This window comes from Salvelinus sp. IW2-2015, linkage group LG2 (assembly GCF_002910315.2).
Source record: "Salvelinus sp. IW2-2015 linkage group LG2, ASM291031v2, whole genome shotgun sequence".
NCBI lineage: Eukaryota > Metazoa > Chordata > Actinopteri > Salmoniformes > Salmonidae > Salvelinus > Salvelinus sp. IW2-2015.
This window is the reverse complement of record NC_036839.1, coordinates 17,814,862-17,824,144: the sequence shown is the minus strand read 5'-3', so window position 1 is coordinate 17,824,144 and position 9,283 is coordinate 17,814,862. Positions and strand designations below refer to the sequence as shown.

At 46.1% G+C, this 9,283-nt stretch overlaps 1 pseudogene; it reads right to left on the bottom strand.

Moving 5' to 3' along the window:
• The window catches only part of LOC111972831 (disintegrin and metalloproteinase domain-containing protein 11-like), a 32,377-nt pseudogene that overhangs the window by 3,537 nt on the left and 19,557 nt on the right, over positions 1–9,283 (bottom strand).

Sequence of the window (9,283 nt, the reverse complement as noted above, 5' to 3'; positions counted from 1 at the left end):
CATACCTTCCTCTTCGGATATTCCTTCAACCAGAAAGAGGAGGAGCAACACATTGGGAGAAGAGACAGGAGGAGAGGAGACACATCAGTGACAGTAGGAGACAAAGTAGGCTTAACAACAGTAGATACTGTGTAGTGATGACAAAGGCATTTCAAAATCATGGTACAGTGCCTTGCAAAAGTATTCATAAACCCTTCAAATGGATTTAACTGTCTTTTTTTGGGGTCAACAATCTATACAAAATACTCCGTAATGTCAAGGTGCAAAAAATAGTTCACATTTTAAAAGGTTCATAGAAAATGTAATAACTAAAATATGGTCGATGCGTAAGTATTCAGCTCCCTGAGGCAATACATGTTAGAAACACCTTTGGCAGCGATTACAGCTGTGAGTCTTTGCACACCTGGATTGTGAAAGATCAGCCCATTTATTATTTTCATATTTCTTCAAGCTCTGTCAAGGTGTTGGGGATCATGGCTAGACAGCAATTGTCAAGATTTCCTGGCCACTCAGGAAAATTCACTGTCTTCTTCGTAATCAACTCCAGTGTAGATTTGGCCTTGTGTTGTAGGTTATTGTCCTGCTGAAAGGTGAAATCCTCTTCTGGTGTAAAGCAGACTGAATCAGGTTTTCCTCTAGGATTTTGCCTGTGCTTAGCTCCATCCCATTTATTTTTCTCCTGAAAAACTCACCAGTATCCATACCATGATGCAGCCACCACCATGCTTGAAAAAAGTACATTCCTTTGCCGTGTTTCATTGCAATATTACTTTAGTGCCTTGTTGCATACAAGATGCTTGTTTTGGAATATTTGTATTCTTCTTTTCATTCTGTCCTTTAATTCATTTTTGTGGAGTCACTACAATGTTGTTGACCCATCTTCAGTTTTCTACCATCACTGCCATTGAACTCTGTAACTGTTTTAAAATCACCAATGGCCTCATGGTAACATCCCTGAGCAGTTTCATTCCTGTCCTGCAGCTCAGTTCAGAAGGGATGACTGTATCTTTGATGTGTTTGGGTGGTTTAATACATCATCCACAGCATAATTATTAACTTAGCCATGCTTAAAGATTCAATGTCTGATTTGTTATTTTTACCCATCTACCAATCACTGCCCTTCTTTATGAGGCTTTTGAAAGGCTCCCTGGTCTTTGTAGTTGAATCTGTGCTTGACATACAATACTTGACTGAGGGACCTTACATATGGGGGACAGAGGAAGGGTTAGTCATTTAAAAATCATGTCAACCCCTATTATTTCACACAGAGTGAGTCCATGTAACTTATGTAATTTGTTAAGCCACAGTTTACTCCTGAACTCATTTAGGCTTGCCTAAACAAAGGGGCTGAATACTTAGGCAAGAACTATATTTTATCACATTTCTATAAATCATATTTAAAAAAAAATTATTCTTCCACTTTGACATTAGAGTATTTTGAGTAGATTGATGACCAAAAATTACAATCAAATCAATTTTAAAACCACTTTGTAACACAATAACATTTGAAGAAATTCAAGGGGTATGAAGAGTTTTGCAAGGCACTGTATAAAGCCTATTCAAAGTGATGTGTAGTAGACAGTGTTCTTCCACTGCTCACTCCAAGACTACAAGAGGTCCAGATTTTTGACACTTTTTTTCATACTCAAGTTAATTATGTTGTAATTAAGGCTGGCACAATTACCGTATAATCGTGAAACTGACGATAATGGATGAAGGCCATCATGAAATGAAATAACCGTCATAACAATATTATTTTGTGTGTGTGTGTGTGTGTGTGTGTGTGTGTGTGTGTGTGTGTGTGTGTGTGTGGAACGAACAGCCGACTGAAGACGGGATGGCCGGGGATTCGTGCGGTAGAGTCCGTTTACGCAGTATCGTGGACTCTTAACAACGTGATGAAACTTTACAAGCAAGGTGTTGTAGCAAACTAGTCGATGGTTGCCTAGGCAACTCCCCCTTCCCTGCAGCAGCACATGCAGTCAGGAGCGGAGGAGAAAATGTGCGTCTTTAAAAAAAACGCTTTTCAAACGATTATAACGGTGACCCCGGTCATTTGGCTGACTAATAACCGTCCCAGCCGTAGTAGTAATTAACAATGTTCTTGTTTGTTCAAATGGGCGTAAAGCTTACTACTACAAGAAGATATTGTAGAAGATATTGTAGAAGATATTTAACCGACCACATTAATATTGACACAGATCATGCACACATGCACACACAGTTACCCCTGTCCCCAAAAGGATTACTCATTATTCCCAGCAAAATATGAACTATTTGGAGAAATGGATCAAGCAAATTAATTTTGATGAACCAGACAAAGAAATGTAACACAAATTTGATCATTCTTGATGCAAGTGATGACAGGGAAGTGATATAATCCTTTTGGATCAGAGACTAAGGAGTGAACAGGCATTAGCAGGCCAGGCATGCACACAGCTATGGCTCTCCAGAGACAGCCACTGCAGCAAGGGCACTTTGGTTAGGGCACTACTGAGTGGGCATTACTGAGCGGACACTACTTTAAGGATACTCCAAATGAAGAGCTGCACTAAGGAGAGGCATCAAAGAATGAACACTACACAGGAGGCTTCAAAGAGAACCACAACAGTTTGGGAACTTCATAGGAGACTACAGGGGAACTGTCCACTCCTGTCCCCGGCAGGAGAGCTGGGTTGGAGCCAGTCTGAAGGTGTGAAGGGGAGGCATCTCTTTCTCTCCCTGGAGAGATGTATGGAGGAGGTCAGGGTTCAATTCTACTAGCTCTTACAAAGTGAAGTATCAGAGGTACCAGCCCGATACTCATACTAAATATATCCATATGTTTCAAAGCAATTGGATGGGGAACTCAACCCATGTGTCCCCACCGTTGGTGGGGCAATGAGTTGCAAAGTGGGTGAAGTCGTTTTTTTTTGGAGGGGTGTGAGTGGGGGCCTTGGGGAGAAGCAGACAGGTACACAGAGGCATGCCAGAACTCTTACTTAAATCCCCATCCTGTCCCCCCTAGGACTATAGCTGCCAGAAGAATAGCACCTGCGATGGACCCTATTATGATATTGGTGCCACTGGGACCTGTGCAGAGGAAGGAGGGGGGAGGAGGGGTGCGGAGGGGAACARAACAACACCACCAAAAACACACGTCAGAGGACAGCATCGACACTGTACATCAACAACATCCAGAGAGAGAGAGAGAGAGAGAGAGAGAGAGAGAGAGTGAGAGAAAGAGAGAGAGAGTAGGAAAGAGAAAGAGAGAATAAGAAAGGACATGGGGTGGAGGAAGGGGGAACGCGTGGGAGAGCGAGGGGAGATCAGGGAGGCGACAGTTTAAGAAAGGAGGGTGTTTTATTACTTCTTTCTCATCCCCCTCTCTTGCTCTTTCAGCTGGACACCCTCTTGCTTAGGATGGCTTTGGTTTTTTGGGGCCTATGAGAGCCCTATGAGCCCTGTGTCAATGGAAAGGGGATACCTAGTCAGTTGCACAACTGAATGCATTCAACCGAAATGTGCCTTCCGCATTAACCCATCCCCTCTGAATCAGATACAGACTGTAAGATAGGAAGGAAGACACTTGAAGATAGAAGCCAGGTGTCTGTAACGTATAGAAACACCCACACAAACACACAGACACACACATACAGTACATGCACACATGTACACATTCAGCATACACATTCTCACACTAACTCAGTCACACATGTAGACACAAAGTCAGTCAGTTTCCCTGACTTTACTCCACTGCTCTTTCACCCAAAGCATGACTAAGGCAATAGCTATCGGAAAAGCTAGCCTATAGATACCCTTTACTCCATATATGTACACAAAGAGATAAAGTGATGGTAGACAGACAATGAGAGGGATACGAGGAGAACAGACAGACAAACAGACAGAGAGAGAGAGACACACACACAGACAGACAGAGGAGCTTTGGACCTTTCTTCTCCGTGTTGGTAGGCGGCGTGGGTTCAGGGATGGGGTCAAAGACACTGCAGTCCTTCCCGGTGTAGTCCCTGTCACAGATACACTTCACCTCGTTACTGCATGTCTGAGAGAGAGAGAGAGAGAGAGAGAAACAGACAGATTAAAACAACGGAGAACATCAACTGGCACAGTAGTCAAGTTGAGAACGTTCCCTTTTGAAAACACCAACCCAACAAGCAAACATCCCTCTATTTAAATGCAGGCATGTGTGGTGGGGTGGTCCCTGTGTGTGTCCTCACCCCGTGGTCAGAGCAGGTGCGTCCCAGCGTGGAGCCGGAGCAGGAGCTGAGGTTGAAAGCGGCTACGGGGAGACAGCGGCGCTCCAGACACATCATGTTGGGGCCGCATGGCGTACCATCCTCTACGTAGCCCAGGTCTGACCCATCCTCCAGCAGGACATGGCCCCCTCTGGACACACAGACACACAGATGGGAGAGGAGGAAGAGTAGAGAGGAGATGACAAAAAAAGAGAGGAGAAAAGAGGAGGAGAGGAAGGGAGAAGAGGAGGAGGAGGAGGAGGGAGAGGAGGAGGGAGAGAAGGAGGAGGAGTTGAGAGGAGGGGGAAAAGCGACGAGGGATAAATTAATCAATTAATCTATTCTGTTCAATCTATGAAAGCCTCCCAAACACAAACAATAAAGGGGTAGAAAGGTACAACTCACCGGCAGTCCAGGTACTTGTTCTGGTGGTATATTGTAAGGCTGGTCACTTCCCCCTCCAGATCCCCAAACTTTGGCTTCACCGTCATATTGGCACAGAACAGGAAACCACACAGCACATCCCTGAGAGAGAACGAGAAAGAGAGAGAGGGAGAAAGAGAGAAAGAGAGAGAGAAGGGGAGAGAGAAAGAGATGGGAGAGAAAAAGAGAGGGGAGAGAGAAAGAGAGGGGAGAGAGAGATGGGAGAGAATGGGAGAGAGGAGAATGGCGGAGAGGAGAGAGATGAGAAGAGAGGAGAATGATGCTGGAGATCGAGAAGGAGGGGGGGGGAGAGAGAGGAGAGAGGAGAGAGAGAGAGAGAGAGAGAGGAGAGAGTAGAGAGAAGAGAGAGAGAGAGAGAGAGAGAGAGAGAGAGAGAGAGAGAGAGAGAGAGAGAGAGAAGAGGAGGGGGGGGGGAGGAAGAGATGAGGGGAGAAAAAGAAACATCAGAATAAATAAAACTCTGGTCATGTCTATTGTGTAATAATGAGAGTGATAGTCATGTGATAAAGGATGTGATAGAGGCTCACGGCTTGTTGCACTGCAGCCATCCCTGGCCCTCAGGCTCCGCCCACAGTTGCCCTTCTCTGTGCTCTGCATTCAGCTTCTCATAGCAGAAGCGGTCTGCTGAATCTGAGACAGCACACACACGACACAACAACATTAGATCCAATTGCCGCCATCTGAACTCAGATGAAGTTCCATATCAGTCCACAAGATGGCATAGGACTGTCATGGGCATGGCATAGAAACAGTACCAAGACATTACTACTGGCAAGTGAGTAATTCAGGGGTGTGAAAGACATTGAGAAAATCAATGAATCATAAGTACTTACTGTAGCCCACAGTCCCTTACACTGGCCATCGAGAGTCCTGCACCGACACTATAACAACGGCCCTGAAGAGAGAGAGAGAGAGAGCGAGAGAGAGAGAGAGAGAGAAAGGAGAGAGAGAGGAGAGAGAGAGAGAGAAGAGAGAGAGGAGAAGAGAGAGAGAAAGAGAGACGAGAGAGAGAGAGAGAGAGAGAGAGAGAAAGAGAAGAGAGAGAGAGTGAGGGAAGAGAGAGAGAGAGAAGAGAGGGAGGAGAGAAGAGAGAGAGAAAGGCGAGAGCAGGAGAGGGAAGGAGAAGGAGAGCAAGAGATGGATGGAGAGAGAGAGAGGGAGAGAGATAGAAGAGAGAGAGAAGAGACGAGAGAGGAGGGAGGACAGGAAGATGAAAACAAAAATAAACAGCAGGACACACATTCTCTAACAACACACTGACTGCAGAGCAAAACCCCATTCAAACAAAGGTGTCCTTACTGACTACTGTCACACATTTATCCATCCAGCTTGTGCACATTATGAGGGCACTGCAACAGGAGAAAATGACATACAGTATGGTTTACTTCAGACCAACTCATGCTCCCAAAGACTCCATCTCCAGCATGCACCAGGTTGGATCGTGTAGTGCGAAGTACAGTACCTGGCTGGAGTCTCCTGTGCAGCTCTCTGGGATGGCACAGTCATTCACAGCCTGTCTGCACACCGCTCCTCTCAGCTCATACTGACACACAAGAACAACATCAGACGCACATGACTATATCACACCACATGACCTCTTACTGTTAATAAGAGAGGTGGGCCGCGTAGTAGCACCAACAGACCCCGTAATACTCAAGATCGGATGGTATAATAAATGTTTGGTAATGAACGAGTTTAATCCCGAAGAGGCACTAGCCTCCATAGAGTGGAACTAGCTAGTGTGATGAGTAATATGAAATGAGGCGGTGTGGTAGTGGAGTAGAGGGACTCACCCTGCACCCACTGCAGCACAGTCCGCTACTGGCACATGGCATCGTGGGTCAGAGTACACTTCTTACAGCACGCCCCTCCACTACGGGCACACTCCTACAGACAAACACACACAGTCACTGAGACTGTTCCTCATACCAACATTAACCCTCTAGTGTCACCATGACAGTGTCTGTCTCAAATGGAAACCCTAGTACCTTTATAGTGCCCTACTTTTAAGCCAGGCCCATAGGCTGTGGCAGTAGTCCCATCCATGCTGGAGGGTTCTGGTCCCTCATCATGTATTGGGTTACAGTTCCTTAAAGAACCCTCACCAGCTGAGACCCACAGTCACCACTCCTCCCACTGCTCCATCCACGAAGAGCCGTTCCCACCACTCAGGAGGGTCCAACAGCTGATAGAGAGACGGAGGGATAGAGGGAGAGGAGAACAGACGGAGGAGAAGGCAAGTAGACACGTAGATAGTGGAGGAAGAAAAGAGAAGGGAAAAAGAGAAGGTCGTAAAGAAGAGGAAGAGAGGAGATAATCAAGGGATGGGCCACAGAGCTGTATGTAAATATCTAATATGGAGAAATGAGGACATTGGGATAATTAATTTAGGCTATATATAACTGGCACTCCTGGGACCTTCAGCTTACACTCCACTCCCATAGACCATCAGGCTAGGCCAGCCTCCCACATCCTTCACCTCCACACAGCCTCACTTGTTGGGCTGTTGAAGAGGCAGCTCCCTCCCCCTGGAGCAAGAACTGGATGTACTCATCAACACTGCAAGCGAGAGAACTTTCTGGGCAGGTAATATCTGTCAACACACACACAAACACAGCCACACACACACACACACAACACGCACACAAACACACACACACTACACACACACCACACACACACACACACACACACACACACACACACACAAGAGAGAGAAGAGAGAGAGAGAGATAAAATGGTCAAAGCCAATGATAGTGTTTTTTCCAAAATTAAGTGCCAAATCAAATGTGACAATTTTTTCTGCAATTTTGCAATCTGATTGAAATGTTACTACCTGTGGTAAAAAAAACTGCTAATTGTAGTAGATGGATTTGACAATAGCTTATCAAATCACCATTGTACCATCTGGTGTTAAATAAGCCGAAGCCAAACGCTTGTGAGAACATTATGTGTTCTGTAGACTGATGTACTGTATGTACAGTATATGTATTCCTAAAGTCAATCTTTACCCAGTGTCTTCCATGATACAGCCAAGCCAAGAATCAGGACATCTGCAGTCTCCTGAGACGGAGAGAGGGAGGGAAAGGAAGAAAGGGAGGGTGAAAGAGGGAGTGAAAAGTCATGCGAAAAAAATGAGATGGTTAATGACATTCATCTTGACTAGAAGGAGATTCCAAGATGGCGTAGCAGTATAATTCCATTATACCTTCCTGTAACCTGCCTCACCCAATGTGACGGAATCGCTATTATTTTTGATTTTAGAACACATTCTAGAACCACCAGAAGCTAACAAGCTAATTAGCTACAAGCTATTTAGGCATTGTTAGCCAATGCTAGCGGCTTTTACCTTCTGCACAGATACCAGCCCTGTTTTTCGCCTGGATAATAACCTGTTTTTAGCCTGGATAATACTCGCCAATCTACCAGTATTGGACTGTCTCTCCACTACAACGCCGGTTTCCTGTTTCCTGCCGTAATCCCTGGACCACTACTTCTGATCTTCACAGCTAGCTAGTGGCTAGTGGCTAACGAAGCTAGCACCAGTTAGCCGTGAGCCAGGCGCATCTGCCGGCTAGCAAACTAAATTCTACAATACCTCTTTCGCCTTCTGGCTTGGATCCTCTGTCGACACGGCGCCCCGCCGCACCACCACGACTGGTCTGCCGAGGAATACTCCATCCTCTGTGCCTTCAACCGGCCTCCGTCGGAGCAGACGCTCCCACTAGCCCCGGGCTACTAACTTTAAATGCCGTGTGGCGACTACTCCGCGGCTTCCCTGTTCCATCTACTGCTGCCCCCTGGACACTATGATCACTTGGCTACATAGCTGATGCCTGCTGGACTGTCCATTAATCACGGTACTCCATTCTGTTTATTTTTTTATCTGTCGGCCCCAGCCGCGAACTCAGGCTCTGGGTGTAGTTAATCAGACACCTCTCTGCGTAGTCATCGCCATTTTACCTGCTGTTAGCTGATTAGCTGCTGTTGTCTCACCTGTTGTCTTAGCCAGCTCTAACCAAACAATACCTGCTATATTACTTTATGCCTCGCTGTATGTCTCTCTCGAATGTCAATATGCCTTGTATACTGTTGTTCAGGTTAGTTATCATTGTTTTAGTTGACAATGGAGCCCCTAGTTCCACTCTTCATACCTCTGACACCTCCTTTGTCCCACCTCCCACACATGCGGTGACCTCACCCATTGAGACCAGCATGTCCAGAGATACAATCTCTCTTATCATCACCCGGTGCCTGGGTTTACCTCTGCTGTACCCGCACCCAACCATACCCCTGTCTGCACATTATGCCCWGAATCTATTCTACCACGCCCAGAAATCTGCTCCTTTTATTCTTTTTCCCCAACGCTCTAGGCGACCAGTTTTGATAGCCTTTAGATGCACCCTCATCCTACTCCTCCTCTGTTCCTCGGGTGATGTGAGGGTAAACCCAGGCCCTGCATGTCCCCAGGCACCCTCATTTGTTGACTTCTGTGATCGAAAAAGCCTTGGTTTCATGCATGTCAACTTCAGAAGCCTCCTCCCTAAGTTTGTTTTACTCACTGCTTTAGCACACTCTGCCAACCCTGATGTCCTTGCCGTGTC